This window comes from Monopterus albus, unplaced genomic scaffold, assembly GCF_001952655.1.
Source record: "Monopterus albus unplaced genomic scaffold, M_albus_1.0 scaffold29.1, whole genome shotgun sequence".
Classification (NCBI taxonomy): domain Eukaryota; kingdom Metazoa; phylum Chordata; class Actinopteri; order Synbranchiformes; family Synbranchidae; genus Monopterus; species Monopterus albus.
In genome coordinates, this window is record NW_018127909.1 from 202,816 (window position 1) to 220,647 (window position 17,832).

The 17,832-nt window shown below is 38.3% G+C and overlaps 2 protein-coding genes across 2 annotated transcripts in view; one reads left to right on the forward strand and one right to left on the reverse strand.

The window, feature by feature from the left end:
• Positions 1-7,381, reverse strand: part of LOC109957818 (testis-expressed protein 2-like) — a 30,751-nt gene extending 23,370 nt beyond the window's left edge. The window contains 2 exon segments of the mRNA XM_020595993.1: positions 6,546-6,637; positions 7,181-7,381. The gene's annotated coding sequence lies outside the window, so the exon portion shown is untranslated.
• Positions 7,382-9,521: 2,140 nt separating this feature from the next.
• LOC109957938 (perforin-1-like) overlaps positions 9,522-17,832 on the forward strand; it is a 74,374-nt gene continuing 66,063 nt past the window's right edge. The window contains exon 1 of the mRNA XM_020596197.1: positions 9,522-9,566. The gene's annotated coding sequence lies outside the window, so the exon portion shown is untranslated. The remainder of the gene's footprint in view (positions 9,567-17,832) is intronic.

Consider the following 17,832-nt stretch of genomic DNA (forward strand, 5'->3'; position numbering starts at 1 on the left):
ATTAATGCTCCAGCCAACACTTTAGTTACAGCAACTGACAGCTAATGGCTCCACAGGCAGTGGCAGTTTACACATATCTACCATCTGCAAGATTTTTAGGCCACATTATTTGGGTAGATGTTGAGATGGAAGATAAGAAAGCTTAGCATGGCTTAACATGACGTGCCTCTTTCAGCTTTCTCTCACTGTGCTAACACTGTGCGGCTTATGAACTTAAATGGGATAATAAATATAAAACAAAACAATACTCTTTTCAGTTATTTTGATGCACATATGTATGTGAATGCAGTTGTGTGTTTTTATACATCCACAATTTTGTCTATGTTACTGTAGAAACATGCATTAAACAGTGTAGACAGATAAGCGGAGCAGTATGGTAGAGCTCAGTGTGGCTAACTGAATTGGCTGAGACCAAGGTGTGTGAAAACCTGGGCATGTTTGAGTGACTAAGCAGCTGTGGCAAACTGGTGAATGCATTGCACAAACTCCTTTCAGATTTCCGGTTCTGGAGACAAATAAACAATAGAGGTCAACAGAACAAAACCGTTCAAGAATGCTGTCAAACCTGCGAGACAGTTGGGGATTGAAATGCTGAGGGGTGAGATTAGTATGTGTATCAACAGTCTCCCCACCTTCCTCAGCCAACTAGACCACACATTGCTATTGAAACAAGATAACCCGCATGTACAGAATTGACAAAATATGATTAGGATATTGCTAGTGGATGGTCAGCATATCACTTTTATCCTGCACAGCCAAAGTTAAAACACAGACTAGCAGTTTCTGTAAAAACCTCAGGGCTCTTTTTGTGCTGCTGCTCCTTCTTCTTTGAATTGAAATGCTACAGGTGTAAATGAATGAGTCTCATGACACTTGGGCTCATGAAAACTAATAACATGCAGTGTATAATTTTAAACATATAATGTCCATAAAAAAAAAAAAAATCTAGCCTTTCCTATAAATTGCTTAGAAATACAAGGTTCTGTCTCATGACAGTACTTTACAAAAGAACAGCAGATGCCTCATACTGGGAGTGGTTGAGGAAACAAAACAATGGCATTGATAGACACACTCACTCAGGCACCACACAAGGCAGGATTTGATAAATCATATCATCTATAAAATGTCATAAAAATGGGAAAATGACCATTATAACTGACAAAATCCAAGAGTCCATGGTAACAGCTTCAGATTAGTTATCTGACCACCAGTCCGAAACCCAAAGATACTACTGTACCTCATAATAATTTGAAAGCAAAATGTGATATGATACGATATGAGAGCAATATGAGTAATACTTCTCAAAAAAAGTTGCAATCATTAAACTCAAAAAGCTGAAACAAAAGGCTGTTTGGGCTTTTTTTGCTTGAAAAGTGACAGATGATTACTTGATTATCAATCAATTAATTGACTGATCATAGCAGGTCTGAACAAGATTCTACTGTGATAAGCATGATTCAAGTGTAGAAACACAGCCCTGCAAGTCTTAGTAATAATAAAACCTTTTTCTAACTACAGATACAGCACAAGAAAACCTTTTTCCTATTTTTGCTAATATTCAAACTTTTCCATGGCAAAGTGTTAATGACAGAAGAGTTAACATTTGTTTTCAGAGGGTCATCAGGATAGTGGGATTGCTCAATTATTGTCTGTAATGGCTCAGCTGTTATGGGTCACAACAGTGAGATCACGCCGCCTCACGGACAGCATGTGACAAGAGAGTCTGCCCAGACGAGGAAGTAACAAAGAACTGACAAAGACAGAGAAAGAGACTGATGGCTTTCTTAGCACAACTCAGATAACACAATCACTTACTGTTACTTAGAACACAAAGAAGCACTGTGTTTCTAAATGCGGCTAATATGCCGCAAGGTACAGCTTATTTCAAACCATGTCAGTTCACTGACCCACATGTTGTTCCTGTTAAATAATGCACTCCTCACTTAACTGCTTAACCTCAACAAGCCCTCATTATTTTTGAACGAAGCCCTTGGCTGCAACTGTGACAAAACTGTGACATAGATCAAGTCCAGAGGTCTGCCTCTTTGCTCTAGTTACAGAGACCGACTCAGTCAGCCTTACCACCGACTCTTACAGGAGACAATTCACTAATTCCTATTGCAGCTATTGTAGCTAACTGCTATAACATTAATAACTTGGTAGGAGATAGTCTTTCCTATTAACAACAAGGCAGAAACAAAGAGGAGTTTAGATCGTTGTTTATTAAGCACAAGAGGTCATCAATGTAATTGTGTTTCCCAGAGAGATAAACCCTGGCTCTTTTCATAAGGGCTTGGTTTAGTTATGGTTTACACTGCAGAGAACTGCTAGAGTTCTCTGAAATAAGGGAGTAATGATGAGGTAAAACAGTCAGCACCTACACTGTATCTCTTCAGGACTTAGTCACACATTTACAATGCAGAAGATTTATCCCTAAACAGGTGACACAGTGAAACTAAGCCTACTAACCAGCATGAGACAATGGGAATGGTGCAGTAAGCCAAGCTACAGTCTGCATCCAAGCCTTTGGGGCAGCAGTCACATCGGGTCAAACCCAGGAGACCAACTTCCTGCTCTGCTTCCACAAAGACTCTTCTGTTTCCCCGAATAGTTCCCAGCCTTTGCCAAATGTCAACATACTACATTCATTAATTTCTACAGATCCAGAGTGAAAAACAGGCTGCAGAGCTGCACATTTAATAAATCGTTTTTAAAAAAATTAAGTAATTAAAGGTTTCATTTAAAATATATAATGTAATTAAAATGTACAATGCTGTATAACAGAATTTGTTCCTCTTACCATTAGAATTTCTCAAACATATTTCTTTCAACATATTAAAGATAAGCAGGGTTCTCATTTAGAAATTACTGCATTTTCCTGGCCAATGACAAGTCCAACGCAAGAGTGTAGAATGCAGGCATCCCACCTGTATTGTTATCAGGGTTGGACAAAGTGAAAGGAACTGGGGAAAACATTGCTCAGCCAAACCATAATGACAAAAGGCTACATTGTTATCAAGGGTGAGAGCTACTCATGGAGACTAGAATGGCCTGTTTTATGTTGTTGTTATATTCAGACTAATCCGCAGACCATGGTGAATGACTGCTTGAAACTCTAAAGGAATGGCTTTAATCTTAAATTATGAAAAGGCACCTGGCACTACTCATCAGGGCTCAAATTAAAACAACAAAAAAATTCACTGATCCTGAGGCCACTATTTTTTTCAAGCATTTGTGCAGCCTCAGCCTCAAATGAGAAACTCTGAAGTAATATTTATAGACATGCTATATTTATGCATCTCCCATCTCACCTCTTTCTCCTTTCTCTGGTAACAAGTGATGATTATTATGGCAGTGAGATGAATGGCACTGTCACTGCACAATGGAGACAGTACCTGAAGCAGGCCTACAACTGCTGCCGAGTGGCAGACTCACACTTTCTCCTGATGTGTCAGTGAGGTTCATTATTTCTGAGGTTGGACAAGTGAGGGACCACCACCTGTGTGCAATAACTGTAATGGCTGTTGGCACCTGCATGAATGAGGAAGGAGCTCAGGAGAAGCAGCACCTAGCTAGAAAACAAAAGGCTTCAACTGTGAATGGCAGATCTTTATGTTAATTTAAAAGAGATTCAGGTCTTAACCAGTAACAAATATCTTGACTTAGTCTATGTTGGCGGGGTACACCCTGGACAGGTCTATCACAGGGCAGACACTTAGAGACAGACAACCACACTCACTCCTACAAACACATTTAGAGTTGCAAATCAACTTAAGCTGCATGCCTTTGGTCTGTGCGAGGAAGTTGGGGGTACTCGGAGAGAAACCACACAGAGCCCATGCAAACTCCACACAGAAAGGCCCCCGGGTCGGTTGGGGTTCAGACCTTCTTGCTGTGAGGCGACAGCACTAATGCACACCATGCCACCCGTCAGCTTTATCAGTGTCTTACTGATTACAATTGTCTATAGAGATGTACTAAGAGTTCTATAGACAATCAACAGAGACACACCCCTATGTGAAAGTCTGGGAAGATCACAGTGAACATTGCTCTGATAAAAAATTAATATGTCTTGACAAGCTCACGCTCATGTGACAATAGGCTAGACTAGGAAACTCCTTCAAGGGAGCATGACAAAATGGTTGTATAAGCAGTGAGTGAGGAACCCTGAAGCAAGGCAATTAACTATTCCTTACAAATTAAACTAAAGAGCCATGTAGTTAAAAGTGAAGGCTTGGTTTGTATTATTTTTAATCCAAACAACCCTTGAGTCAGAAGTCTGAAAACCATGGCATGTTTAAGAGCCAAAGGCCAAACAGAGTTACTGAAGCATATGACAAAAGGCAAACTAAAATCTCCTAAAAATGCTCTCATCTTGTAGAGACAAATCTCAGTGGAAAAATAGTGTACAGTTCCTGAGCAATATCTGCAAGCCTTTTTTGCATAAGACTTTACATAGTTGAAAAAAAGTCTTGCCAGCGAGAGTTCGTGAGACCAAGTTGCTTCTGTATAGATGTACAACAATATACTGTAGGTACACCTTGGTTTTTGAGCTTTCAGTCATGTTTAAATGATAAGTCATTGTTGTAACACTTTAGGTAAGTTGGAAAACACACACAGAAAAGCATGAAATGGGCTCTTTAATGGTGGTGCTGTACTGGACTACATTACTGTATATTCAGAGGTGTTCCTAATATTCTGACCCTCTCATGTATGTAGCTGAGGAGGACAAAAATAGAGACACCTTTAAATATAATGTATTCCAGTAAGACACCCCCTTTAACTATGACCTCAATAATAACATATAATTGAGTATATACACTTATAATTTCACCAAAACAAACATTTTGAGCTTTGATGTTAAGGTGGAAGTGTTGAAGTGCATATAACTGTACAGGTGTTCCTAATAAAGTGGCCGGTGAGTGTACATTATACCATCTGCATCTCTCATCTGCTGGTCTAAGCTTCAACTGAGCTTTGACCAAAACAGGAAAACGTCAGTGTATAAAAATAGGTTCTACTTGGTGTGAACCTGGAAGGCTACAGAATGAGTCAAAGCTATGAGCGCATGTACAGTCAACAGGAGTGTCAGTCAATTGCTGCACAAAGATTGATAATGTTCCTTGTCTCACAGTGAAAGATGACTATGACATGCTCCATTTGAGGAAAACAACAAGCGGAAAGATAAAAAGCACTGCTACTATCTATTTTACTGCACTGCAAAAAACACAGACAGAGATGTCTGGCTCTCAAAGCATGTCTCCAGTAAAACTAGTTGCAACGCAAAAGGTGAAATCTGTTTAGAACAGTGCACATTCAGCTGCACGTTTATTTTTAACACACTTTCACAGACAGTAAATGAAGGTCTGATGCTCTCTAAATCATTCTGACATGCTGCCAGCCATGCTGCCAAGAAACACCAACGTGTGACATCTCCCTCCACCGCTACCTTCTGCTCCAACCCTAAACCTTCTTCTGCCTCTCACAGGTGTTCAAATCCTGTATTTAGCTTTTTCTTTCTCTAACAAAATGACATCTTCCTCTCTCACCCCTGCCTTCATGGAAGCTAAGCACACACAGTGTACTGGTGCTGTGTCCTATATATGACAAATATCAGGTAAACCTTAAGCTTTATTATTATCAACAAATCCTATGAATTTATCCTTAGTTATAATCAAGTAATAATGAATTTATCATACTAATAACTTTCAGAAAACCAAAAACACCAGAAAGCATGGTGTTGTGTGTGGGACTGGACCATGGCCTAAATGTATGAAGGTGTATACCCCTTCAACAGGTTTTGTGCTTGATAAATTATCATGCCATGACTTAAATCCCAAGATATTCAAGCCTCCTCAGAGGATGCTGAACTCCAACTAGCACAAACATTCATGTTTCATGGTGTAAGCACAACAGCTAGATGTCAAAAGTGGAAAAAAAAGATATCCAATATACATGACAAAAATTGAGTAGCAAGTTACTTAGCATTTAGAATATGTCTTGAGGCCACTGTGTGCAAAGAAACCTGTAAAACACACTGCTGCTGTTGACTTTAACCACCCCCACTTCAAGATCTTTTACTTGGAGGCCCTTGAGCATAAAGACAGGCCTTCATTTGTAAAATATCTGAATACAAAACAAGTTTCTTGTGTCCCTCCAAGCCTTGAGGTGTGTGGCATTTCTAAAAGCTACTCCACAGTCATCTAGAGGCTTGTGAACCATTCAGCCTATTATAATTTCACTTTGATGCATCAGCATCACTGCAGGTAATTGACAAAAAAGGCCACACCTGTTCTTCACAGTTAAGATTCCCATGAGATTAGTCAAATATTTTGTCATCTCCCATGTCTCTTTAGGTTAAGAATATCACTTGATATGGTGCAAAACATTCCTTTGATTCCTGAAAGCTTTTGTGTACACCAATTTTTGTGTATTCCTACTGAGCTCTCCCTCCTCTCTCTGTCTGGACTTTGGCCTCAATAAGGTCATTTGTAGCTCAGGAAACGGATCAATAATGAGTTCAGATTTACTGGCAAAGCGCTTACCTTGTATCCTCAGTGCCATTCAATCCAGCCTGGGACTTTCAGCTGCCTAATGCAGAGTCAAGTTTCACATGTCCATGATGGTCGGAGGGCTTCTGAGAAACACATCAGCAGCAAGAGAAAAGCTAAATCATTACAGGCATACTGTAAACACATAACATAAAAAAACAACAATATAAAGACTATGTATTCGCAGCTGGGTGGTCATTTCTGTAGCATTTGTGTACAGTGGTTGTGGACTCTGACCTCGCCACAGGGATAATATTCAACTGCTTTGCCAGTAACGTCGGCAGCGTTACAAGTGTTGTTGTAAGGCGTTACATCGGCTAATAAGCATGATAACGTGGCCTAAATAAAGATTTGCCAAGCTTTGCCAATAGCAAGCCTAACAACGACTAATGAAACCAGCCTGTCCTGTGATGCAGGTAACATAGCATGCTATTGACAACCTCAACTGAGACACAGTTTTCGCCCTTATTAGCTTAAATATGAGTCCATAATAAACTATATAAGAAAACTGACATAACAGAAAAGCTACCTTGCTATAAATTGAGTAAGGAATCAGTCCGTGCCGGCCGAGGTCACCTCAGCAAAATCGCCAAATGTTTCTGAAAGAGAAGAAGCCAAAGATAGCTCACCGTGTGGGGGACTTCATTTTTATCTGAATACACCGAACATCCGACTTGAGTCCAAAGGCTTTTTTTGCCAAGAGAAACGTACAAAAACGTTTGTATTGTCGGTTCCACGTTGTCTCTACAACTCGGTTTCTATTGCAGCCTGTTGACAACTGACTAACTCCACTCAGTTCCTTAAAGAAAAAAAAACGCGAGAGTCTATCAAGGCCAAAGTAATCGAAGCCGAGCAGCAGCATAACTGACTTGCTGTCTGGCGGACGGTGAACGATCGATTTTTCTACATCGTTGCTTAAAGGCCTAGAGCAGATGAGGTAGAGGTGAGTAAACCTTAAATGTAAAGTTATAACAATGTGGCATAGTGTTTTCTGACTTCTCAATGTAGGCAGCAAAAATAAGGGACAATGTGATTTATCTGAATCAAAATCTTACCATACTAAAAATATTATTGAAAACAGTGCGTTTCTGCAAATGGAAACATTCAGTAAATACTACGGTATAATTCCGGTCCCGTGATTTAGAGGTGCTAATGAGAATGCTGCCATCTAGTGTTAGTGAATGGTACCTGTTCTCATCAAATTTAGGCTATTGTAGAAAAGACAAATATTTTTATTATTTGCCTGCAATCTTTTGGTGTATAGGCCCTATATTCTAAATTATATATCTGCAGTAAACTGCTTATATTTTAAGCTTTATTATTGGTGCCTGCTGTTCAGCTACAGTTTCTGTACCATATTATTATGTCCAAAGGACAGTGTTTGCTTATGAGTCAGTGCCTCTAATGTGGTTATACAGTATGTGTCATAGTTAAATGAACTATAAATGCCACATAGTTCCTTTCCATCAGTAAAACCAGTCCTGTTTGTAATACTCACTAAAGCAATACAGTGTGAACAGGGGTGCTCAGTTTTTTGCTTTTAATATGTAAACAACTTGTAAGTTAGCATGGGTGTTGAGAGAGAGTTTGATTACACAGCAATGATTATTAGTAAAAACATCGAATCAGTTTGAATTTACATACTTGCCAAAGACATGATTTTCTGCAAACATTTCCAAGACTGTACATAATGTACTTCACAAGCAGTACATTTACTGTGGTGTGTTACTTCATGCATGACTCCTGTCACACAACTGTTTAATGGAGAAGGCAAGGTCCACTGTATAAGCTAACAGTGTAAGACAGGCAATTGCTGTTTCTGTGATAACCAGGTCTTTACTTTTTTGCATCTGCAGAATCTTGGTAAAACAAATCACTGTAGCCACGATGTAGAGCAACACCCCAATCAAACTGAAGCCAGCCAAAAATCTATCAAAAGGTAGGAAACATCGGCCAGCAAAATCACCTAATATTACCATCAGTGTGACTAGTGATGTAAGGACACAGACACCATATGACACACAGGAAACCCATAGCTGCCAACAGTATTCACTAGGTGGTACACAGCCCGACTCCACAACCAGAGGTATCATCTGACAGCCTCCCCACAGTTGGAGTATCTTGAGAAGGCCAGGCATGCTGCCCATGTAACCTCTTTGTTCTTGGGCTTGGGCACGAAGCACGTAGAACTCTGAGGTATAGGCCAGGAAGGCGAGACAGGAAGCCACTGCAGCCGTCACAGACCTTGGTGACACATTTTGATGAACCATGACAATCCAAGGGAAAATGACAGAGACACTAAGACACATCAGTGCCCCTAACACCGCCACTGTCATAGTCAGGTTCTTCCAGGATATTGGTATTAGGCTGTGAAACTGGATGACACTGAGAATGTGGATAAGGAGGGTAACGGTGAAGAAGAAGCACCAGGTAAACATGCAGAAGATCCGGAACGTGTTGAGATGAGATTCATTTTTGTTTAACTCTGAAGGTTCCAGAGAGGCCACGAGACTGAAGGTGGTACAAGTAGATATGACCTCCCATGTCCGCACCAAAAACAGGGGGCTGGCGAAGTCTCTGGCCTCCAGTACAATCACAGGCATTGTTTGTTACTGGGTTGAATCTGAGTGGCTCAATATCCAAGCGACAAGATATCCTTCAGTGTGTCAAAGAATTCCTCAGTCAGTGTCAGTTCCTCTAGATGTATTTTTTAAAAACTCTCTTTGTTCCAAAGCTTGTCAGCCAAGTAGTATAAATTCCAAAATATGTTGTTTTGATTAGTTTAGAGTCCAGAGAAAAAGTAGTAGAGTCCATGGAAACGGCCATGTCAAACAAATCTCAAAAGCACAAAACTACTTCAGGTTTCATGGAAAAAAACACGCCTTGTCTTTTTCACCAGTGCACAATCCTTTTGCATATGCAGTAAGTCATCAAGATAGAAGCACTGCCACTGTCAAAATATGCCTTGCCTACTTCCTTTTTGAGCCTGCAGAAGTGCTTTCAGTCTCACAGGAGGTAGGTGCAAATGACCACATTAAAAAGCAAATGCAAACAAAGCTATCTTCCTCCACCCTCGATTCTCATGCAATGCGGTTCCGTTTTTTGAGGGGGGTAGAAACTAAACTACAGAGGGTAAAATGTTTTTCTGACACTACAAGCCTTACTTTGTCATTACCTGCTGTTAGGTAATTTCTTAGTTAGATAGATATTGATTAGAGATCTGTTGTATTAGAAGATGTTAGTGCAGCCAGGATGTCTTCCTCAGGCTGTTAAATGCAAGGTTAGTTAAAGCAGAGAAAGGCGGCAGTCAGGGACGAATGTTATTATGACGGTAAAAGTAACCATAATATTTGTCTTAATGTGTAATGTTATGTCAAATTGTTTTAGATACACACCACGAAAACAACAGACACACACATTATTTTCTTCATGTTTGGTCTACTGCTCTGCTCAGCTGCCAAGCTGGCATATCAGGTGACGTCACGGTTCGACAGCCCAGAAATGATTAATATTGTATAGCAATGCTTGCTACCTCTTCTCAACTTCTTTGACCTCACTGGTGGAGGCACAAAATGTGGTCACAAGTTGTTCTTTGGTTTGCAGTTTACATGGTATTTGAAGCTGTTTGTGGAGAATTAATGTTAGGACAAGACCTGCTGATTTGTTGAGTGCCACAGATCATTTGAGTGACTTCTTTCTCTGAGGATCTGTGTATGGGTGTAGATAGCCTCTACCCTCAGGAGACTAAAATCTGATATTGCGAGGAGCCTTTGTGTCCCCTTTTAACTGACATTTGGACATATGCTTGAGTTGCTGGAAATGAAATTAGTGTTTGGCTATCTGTGTAGGTGCCAGCAGCAACCTAAAACATTTTGTTGTTTGAATGCATGCATGCATGTTAAGGCCTTTGTCTTGTATGCAAATGGAGAATGCATGTATGCACCTGTAAAAACTTTTCCAACATAATGAAAATGGCAGATAGAAGTATGTTCCATGTGTGCGGTTGTATTTACACAAGCAAAGAGCCCTCTGAGGATCCCAGCCAATCACTTTGCCTCTGAGTATCAGCACACCTGCTCTCTGTGTTATAAATAGACAGTGGATACAACAACTCCCCTGTGTCACACAGCTCGAGTTCAAGAATGTCTGTTTTGACAGAAGGGAGAAGGTGCACTCCACAAAGACAGACGCCAGCTGATAAACACTGGTAGCCTACCATCACCGAATCATGCCTGTAATGTGTGTATCAAGGTTTTGTATTCATTTGTGTGATGCCCAGTAAAAGTTCAAATGTAAACTGGTCACATCACCATACTTAGGTTCAGCTGTTTTACTTAACAGATGCTTTCAGTCCTTTCCCAGTGAAATAAAATGAGTTCCATCTCATTTATTCCTTTCGGAAAAAACATACTTTATTTACCACAACATGAAAAGCCACCACAATGTTAAACTCCACTTTTGGGGCAGTAATTCCTGATGGTGACATAGCATCCATCAGATTTTTATAACTTTTTAAATCCTTACCATAATTACCAAATTGCCAGACAAAGACTGTCATTTAATTGCTTAATTATTTTTGCAAAATGATTTAACAACATTAAATATTACAAATAATATAATAATTACTGCACAGAGAAACACAGGTTTGCTGGAATGAAGCTATTTATGTAAAACAGCTGTTATGAATAGTTCACGCTTGTAATATCTGCCTCAAACTGGGGAAAATACAACTAAAATATTAAAGTAGGCTGCCTGTAGTACTGGACGAAGAGCAGCAGAGGGCGAATGTACAGCAGCTTTATATTGTGAACATTCAGTAGAAGGATCCCCCATCTATAAGTTCCTCTTTAACTGAAGAGTAAATGTCCCCACCTTCCAATGCTGACAAAATTCTTTATCATAATAGAGATGAGTTGTACAGATACGTATGGTGTTCTATTCTGTGTAAAATGTGTATTGCTGTCTGCACAGTCTGAGCCCTGTCAGCTGTAATTTTAGAAAGTCTCAATAGATGTGCGTCATACAATATATTTTTTTTGCAGTACACATAGATTTTTGTTGATACTGAATGTTGCTGAGATGATCGGTATGACTAGGTCTTAAATATACAGATCATGTCTTTTTTTCCCAAATGAATCTCTGATAGCAGTCTAGTAACTTGACACTGTGCACATGCAGTAGCTATTTCAAGTATTAGCTATTTATTATAGTAGTTTCAACTCTTTGGGCCACAAAATAGTATTGGTCTATGATGCTATTAAAAGTGTTTGGTCTTGTACAGACATACACATTATTAGACATAAACATGTGGCATTGTAGTGCAGCCAGATGGATTTTTTTTTGGACAAAAAAAAACAAAAAACTTACCTTTAATCACTTTACATTAATTTGGAAGATGCTATTGTTCAAAGTTAAATAAAATAAGTTTATTCAAAGTCACTATGAGACATCAAAAACTAGAAGCACAACCCTCCTGAATCAACAACTAAAAATGTGTCAAAAGAGGTACAGTAGTGCGAAGCTGTTTAGGGTTTTAACTAGCAAATTTACTTGCTGTACATATGACACCTTCTAAAACATGTTACAAAATGCTCCACAAAAGACATATAACAAATGGATCAGTATAAAGAGCAACATAAAAGATGAAATTAAATAAAAAATAAAAAAACAAACTTCAATTAGAATAATGGAACTATGGGAGAAATAAAAAGAAGCACATGGAGTCTGACCTTTGTGACAACAGTGGGACAAACTTAGACACACAGAGCTAATTAGGCTCTTGCATTCATCACCATGATTTATAAACCTGTCATTGCTGTGTGCTGCGTTAGGGAGCCTGATTGGGAAAGTAAGATTTGTTAAGAGGTTTGTCTATAAAATGGCTTAAATGGAATTAGTACTATGTGACTGAGAGCAAATGACACAAATAAACCTTTTAGTCTAATAATAACACATATAGTCTGATATATCTATTATTAGATTATATTATTATTATAGTCTATTATTAGTCTAATAATAACACACACACATATAGATAGATAGATAGATAGATAGATAGATAGATAGATGTATATATTATTGTATTCAAAATTTAGGCGTCTCCAAGCCAGTGAAAGAAGCCAACATGAACCAAAGTGTGTAAAACATGTAAGATGAACAAAGCTTTGCACAGACCATCATGTGGTGTAGGAGCGATGCTGTGAATCAAGTATTGTATGTCCATGTAAGGAAAAACTGAGTTTTCTAATTTTACTGGAACACTATTATTAAATCTACATAAAACAAATAAGCTTTGTAAAACAAGACTTTATGATCCTTTCACTCATCAGTCAGTATACACTTGTGTGTTGTTGTACTTTAAAGTTAGATGCATCTGCAAACTTGCAGAACTGCTTGAGAGCACAGTTTCTACCATGTGGAACAGGAAGTCCTGTGTGCATCTCCTGAGATAACTGTCATTATCACAACTGTGACATTTACTTTACATTCATAAGCACTATAACTCAGCATGCCATTTGTTCAACCAAAGTATTTAAAGTACAAAATATTCATCTCATTCCACCTAATCTTTTAAATGTTTGTTTTACTATGCTAATTGTAAATCCTCACAGGTGTAGCCATTTTTAAAATATAGATTATCTGCAAACAAGATGTAACAAACACTGGATGGCCCTGCAGGATTTCCTGGTAAAGACCAAGCCACCCCAGCTGGTGTTATTCATAGCACAGTGATCATAGCATTTCATTGTTAAGGACTGATGGATGTAGGAGTGAGGAGGTCCTAAGAATCATTTTTGTCAATATTGTTATCAGTTAATGTCAGTGCAAAATTTTTATATTATCTTCCCCTGCATTACTACAACCAGGCTTCTTTACTTTCATACCACACTGAAGTGACACCACCTGAACCTAATGCCAATTGTACATACAAAGTAATGACACTATTTGCAATTTCCTGATTTTCTGCATAAATTGGTCATGAAATGCGATCTGATCTTCACCAAAGTCACAAATATTAACAAACACAATAGTTCTAAGCCGATAAAACACGAACAGTCATGATCTTTCATGTCTTTATTTGGCACAACCATTAAACTTACAAAGTGATGGTGAAAAAAGTAATGTAACACCAAGTTTCTGATGTCACTAAAGGTCAGCTGGAGTCAGGTGTTAGCAAACCTGGAGTCCAATCAATGAAACGCAAATGGAGGTGTGATTTAGAAGTACCTTGACTTATAAAAAGTACAGAAAACAATGCCATTACTTTTTCTTGTAATTGTTTTCAATTATATGCATAATTTTATGTTTAAGAGCTAAACTTGCAATAAATATTTAACCTAATGTCTTGTTTATTTAAATACCTACATAGCTTAGTCAACATATTTTGGAATATTTTTTTTTACTTCAGGCTAAAGTTCCATATAACAATCATATCAATAAAAAAGTAGCAAATGCAGAATGGCCTTGCAGATAAAAGTGGATCACTGCATAATTTTTAACTGGAAAATGCAAGATGATGAACATAGACAGGAGACAAATTAAAGGTAAAACCAACATCAAGGATCTCAGTGAGGTGCTGAGCCACCACATGCCACCAGAACAGCTTCAGTGCACCTTGGCATTGACTCTTCAAGTCTCTGAACTTTACTGAAGGGATGACCTCAATTCTTTCATTTAACATGTCACTCCAACATTTCCCACAGATCTGGTGACTGTGAAGGCCATAGCATATGATTCACATCACCTTCATACTCATTGAACCATTCAGTGACCCCTTGTGCCTAGTGTGCACTGTCATCCTGGAAGAGACCACTCATTTATTCAGGGTTTTCCTTTTATTTCTTGCCTGTCTTTAGCTCATTTTGTGTATCATTATTGCATGTTGCTTTAAAGAAATCTGTGTGAAAAAGTGATCTTGAGATGAATTCTTAAAATGAAAGTATAATATTATCTAACTAATGATTTTAATGCTATTTAGAGATCATTAAAATAAATGCCCTCCAAAATGAAGCTTCCTCCTTTAAATAAATAAGCATGAGACACAGTGTGAAATTTAACATGAACAAAACTGATCAAACACCAACTGTGTGACATTTTTGGTTGTGGTGTAGCAGAGTATCTATAATACTGTACAGCTCATGGTTTGATCAAAATTCACACCGATGTTTAATCTGTATCTGAAAACTTGCTGCACAAACAGAGACCACAGTTCTACTGTGTGGCATGCAAAGTTGGCAGGCTATGCATCTCTTGAGATAACCATCACTATTCTTTATTCATTATAACTCTTTCTACTTCATGTTTAAGTGCTATCAACCAGTACACAATATTTGCTAATTCACCACAAATTTAGAGTAGCTACAAAAATGATTCACCTCCCCTTGGATTTTATTTTTTGTTATTTTGCACAAAAACACAGTGGATGAGTTTTTTTTTTTTTAAAACACACTAATAATATAAAAACAATGCCAAAGTGAAAATCTTTTCTGAAATGCTTCTAAATAAAGTACAAATACAGAGCATCACTAGTATAATGTCATCCACAAATAGACACTTTTCAAGCAGACATTTTGGGCTGTGATCACAGTAGGTCAGCTAAATGGTGCTGGTACTGTGTTTACTGGTTCACTGCTATGGCTTACTGTTGGGAAAAATTAAATAAACTCAGCTATCATTAACAAAATTGGTTTCAAATGTAGAAGGTTGGGATGGTGGATGAATGAGGAAATGCAAAGGGTAAAGGCAGTGATTCAAGGAGGCTCAGGGAAACCATTGATCATGGGTTGACTATGATTAAGCTTGAGAGGTGCATCAATGCATGGCTGTTTGTGGGTGAGGTTTGCTCTGTTAAAATCCCCTAAGACAAGAGTGGAGAGTCTGGATGTTTTAGGTCCATGTGAGTTATCTGGTCAGCCAGGTGTTGTAGGACCTCACTAATGCTGACATGAGGTGGGATGTAAACCATCATCCCACTTCTTATGCAGTTATAGGAAAATGGTCAATTGCACTTCCAAAAGGTCCAAATATAAATTCATAGGGTGTAGAATTAAATATCCACTTTAAAAACACAAAAATCTGGTAACATAGATAATGCTTTATACGTATTATTGTTGTTTTTTTTATTATACAGGGCCCCACATCCCATCAGTAAAGAGCACAATGTAGCCTACTACAGTAAAGTAGAGCACTACTATGCTATGTCATGCTATGCTATATTATACTATGATTTCTTTTATACAGCAACAGACCTTACAGGCAAACTCAATGTTCTTTACATTAAAGCGCATATATAAACTAGTGGCAAGTGAAAATTACTATCTACATCCATAGGTGTTATGCTCATTCCAATTGAGGAGGCATGCACCCTCTTAAGTAATTGTTAAAATACATTTTTGCAGTAAGTGTTTTAATTAGCCTTAGTGATAACATTTAGAAGACAAAGTTACCTTTATTTCAGTTTCCACATCTACAGTAAGTCAAACTAGTACACACAGACATCTATGAGAGGCCATTTAGGCCATAATTCATACTTTCTCACACAGACACAAGTATACTCTTCTACACACACTATGTCCTCTTACAACTACAGTTATACTTTACTTTATTTACTTCCATACTCTCCTACACAAACTATTATTCTCTCTAACACACACAATACTCTCTATGCACCATCATAGGCCTATCCTTTCACAGACAAAAATTTAGTTCAGACATTTTAACTTATTTATTTGTGAATTCTGGCACATTAAAAGTTGCTGTGTGTCCTGAGACCCGGCTGCAGGTGGAAGTGTCAGGTGTTAGCAAGCCATTAGCAAGCTCAGCTGACTGGAGGTCTGCTCCTTTCTGCTGCATGGCTGAAATCAGGTCCTGAGCAGCAATTAAACGAGCATTGTATAAGCATATCAACCATTTTGTGTCATACCCAATTACTCTAAGTAAACACAATGTAAAAAAGTCAATACCTAATGTCCATGCTACACATGAATAATAAATTGCATTTGAACAGCTTCACTGAGTCGTCGCTTGTCCGCCATGTTCTCCTGATGATTGGAAAGGTGGGCCAAAGCCCTTGTGTATGAAGATAAGCTAATCAGGAATGGAGACTTCAGTTTTATTTCCTTTTCAAGCAAACTCTCACACAGACAACTCCTCTGTCTCACATTCACTATCATGCTGTTGCTTACACATGACTATTCTCATTCACAGACCATTAATCTCTCTTTCATATGCTATTATTCAGTTTCACATACAATATTGAACTCACTTACATATTCCATCATAATTTATTACATATACAATTATTCCCACTTACATAAACTGTTATGCAAGAATATAATATTTGTGCATGTGTGCATGCACATACAGTATATATGAGAATATATGACTACAGTAGTAACATATGAGAATATATGGTGCTGTCTGTGGAAGGGTGGGCCTATGATGGTGCATATAAGAGAGTATTGTTGTGCGTGTTAGAGAAAATAATAGTGTGTGTAGGAGAGTATGGAAGTAAATAAAGGAAAATATAACTGTATATGTAAGAGGACGTAGTGTGTGTAGAAGATTATAGTTGTGTCTGTGTGAGAAAGTATGAATTATGGCCTAAACACCCTCTCATAGACTCAACTGGCAGTGTGTTTGTGAAAAGCTGGAAAATCTGCAAATAAAGCATCAACAAAGAGAACACAGATGTCTGCCTGTATGACATTATGAATTTAAAAACTGTTCAATATGCATACCACTGAAATGCATATTCATAACTGCATATGCATGTATAAACATTTAAAACTTTCAAAGAGCGTGCTCAGTTTTGTGAAGAACATTCCTCCTCCTCCTCCTCCACTTCCAGCTTTTCCCGTTAGGGGTCACCACAGTGAATCATCTGTTTCCACAATGACGATTCACATAGTTCAAAATTTGGCATTGTTTCTACACCGGATGCCCTTCCTGATGCGACCCTAATTTTGTGAGGTATATTGACCAATTAAAATAATTTAAATAAAGTAAATTTTATCCTCTTAGTGTTTTGGACTTGCTTCATCTTTGGTACTTATTGTTGAAGGGGTTTCCTGTTTTGTCATCTCACCTGCCTCAGCTTTACGCCGGTTCTTGGTTACCATACATTGTCTTCACCTGTTGCTTGTTGTCTCCAAGTCTTAAGCCTTTATATTCTCCTCACTTCCCTCAGTTAGACATTGGTCTGTCTGCTCACTACACCTTTGTTTTCTTGTGGGTCTGTATGTGTTTCCAGTTTTGTTTCTGCCTAGTAGCTCTTGGACTC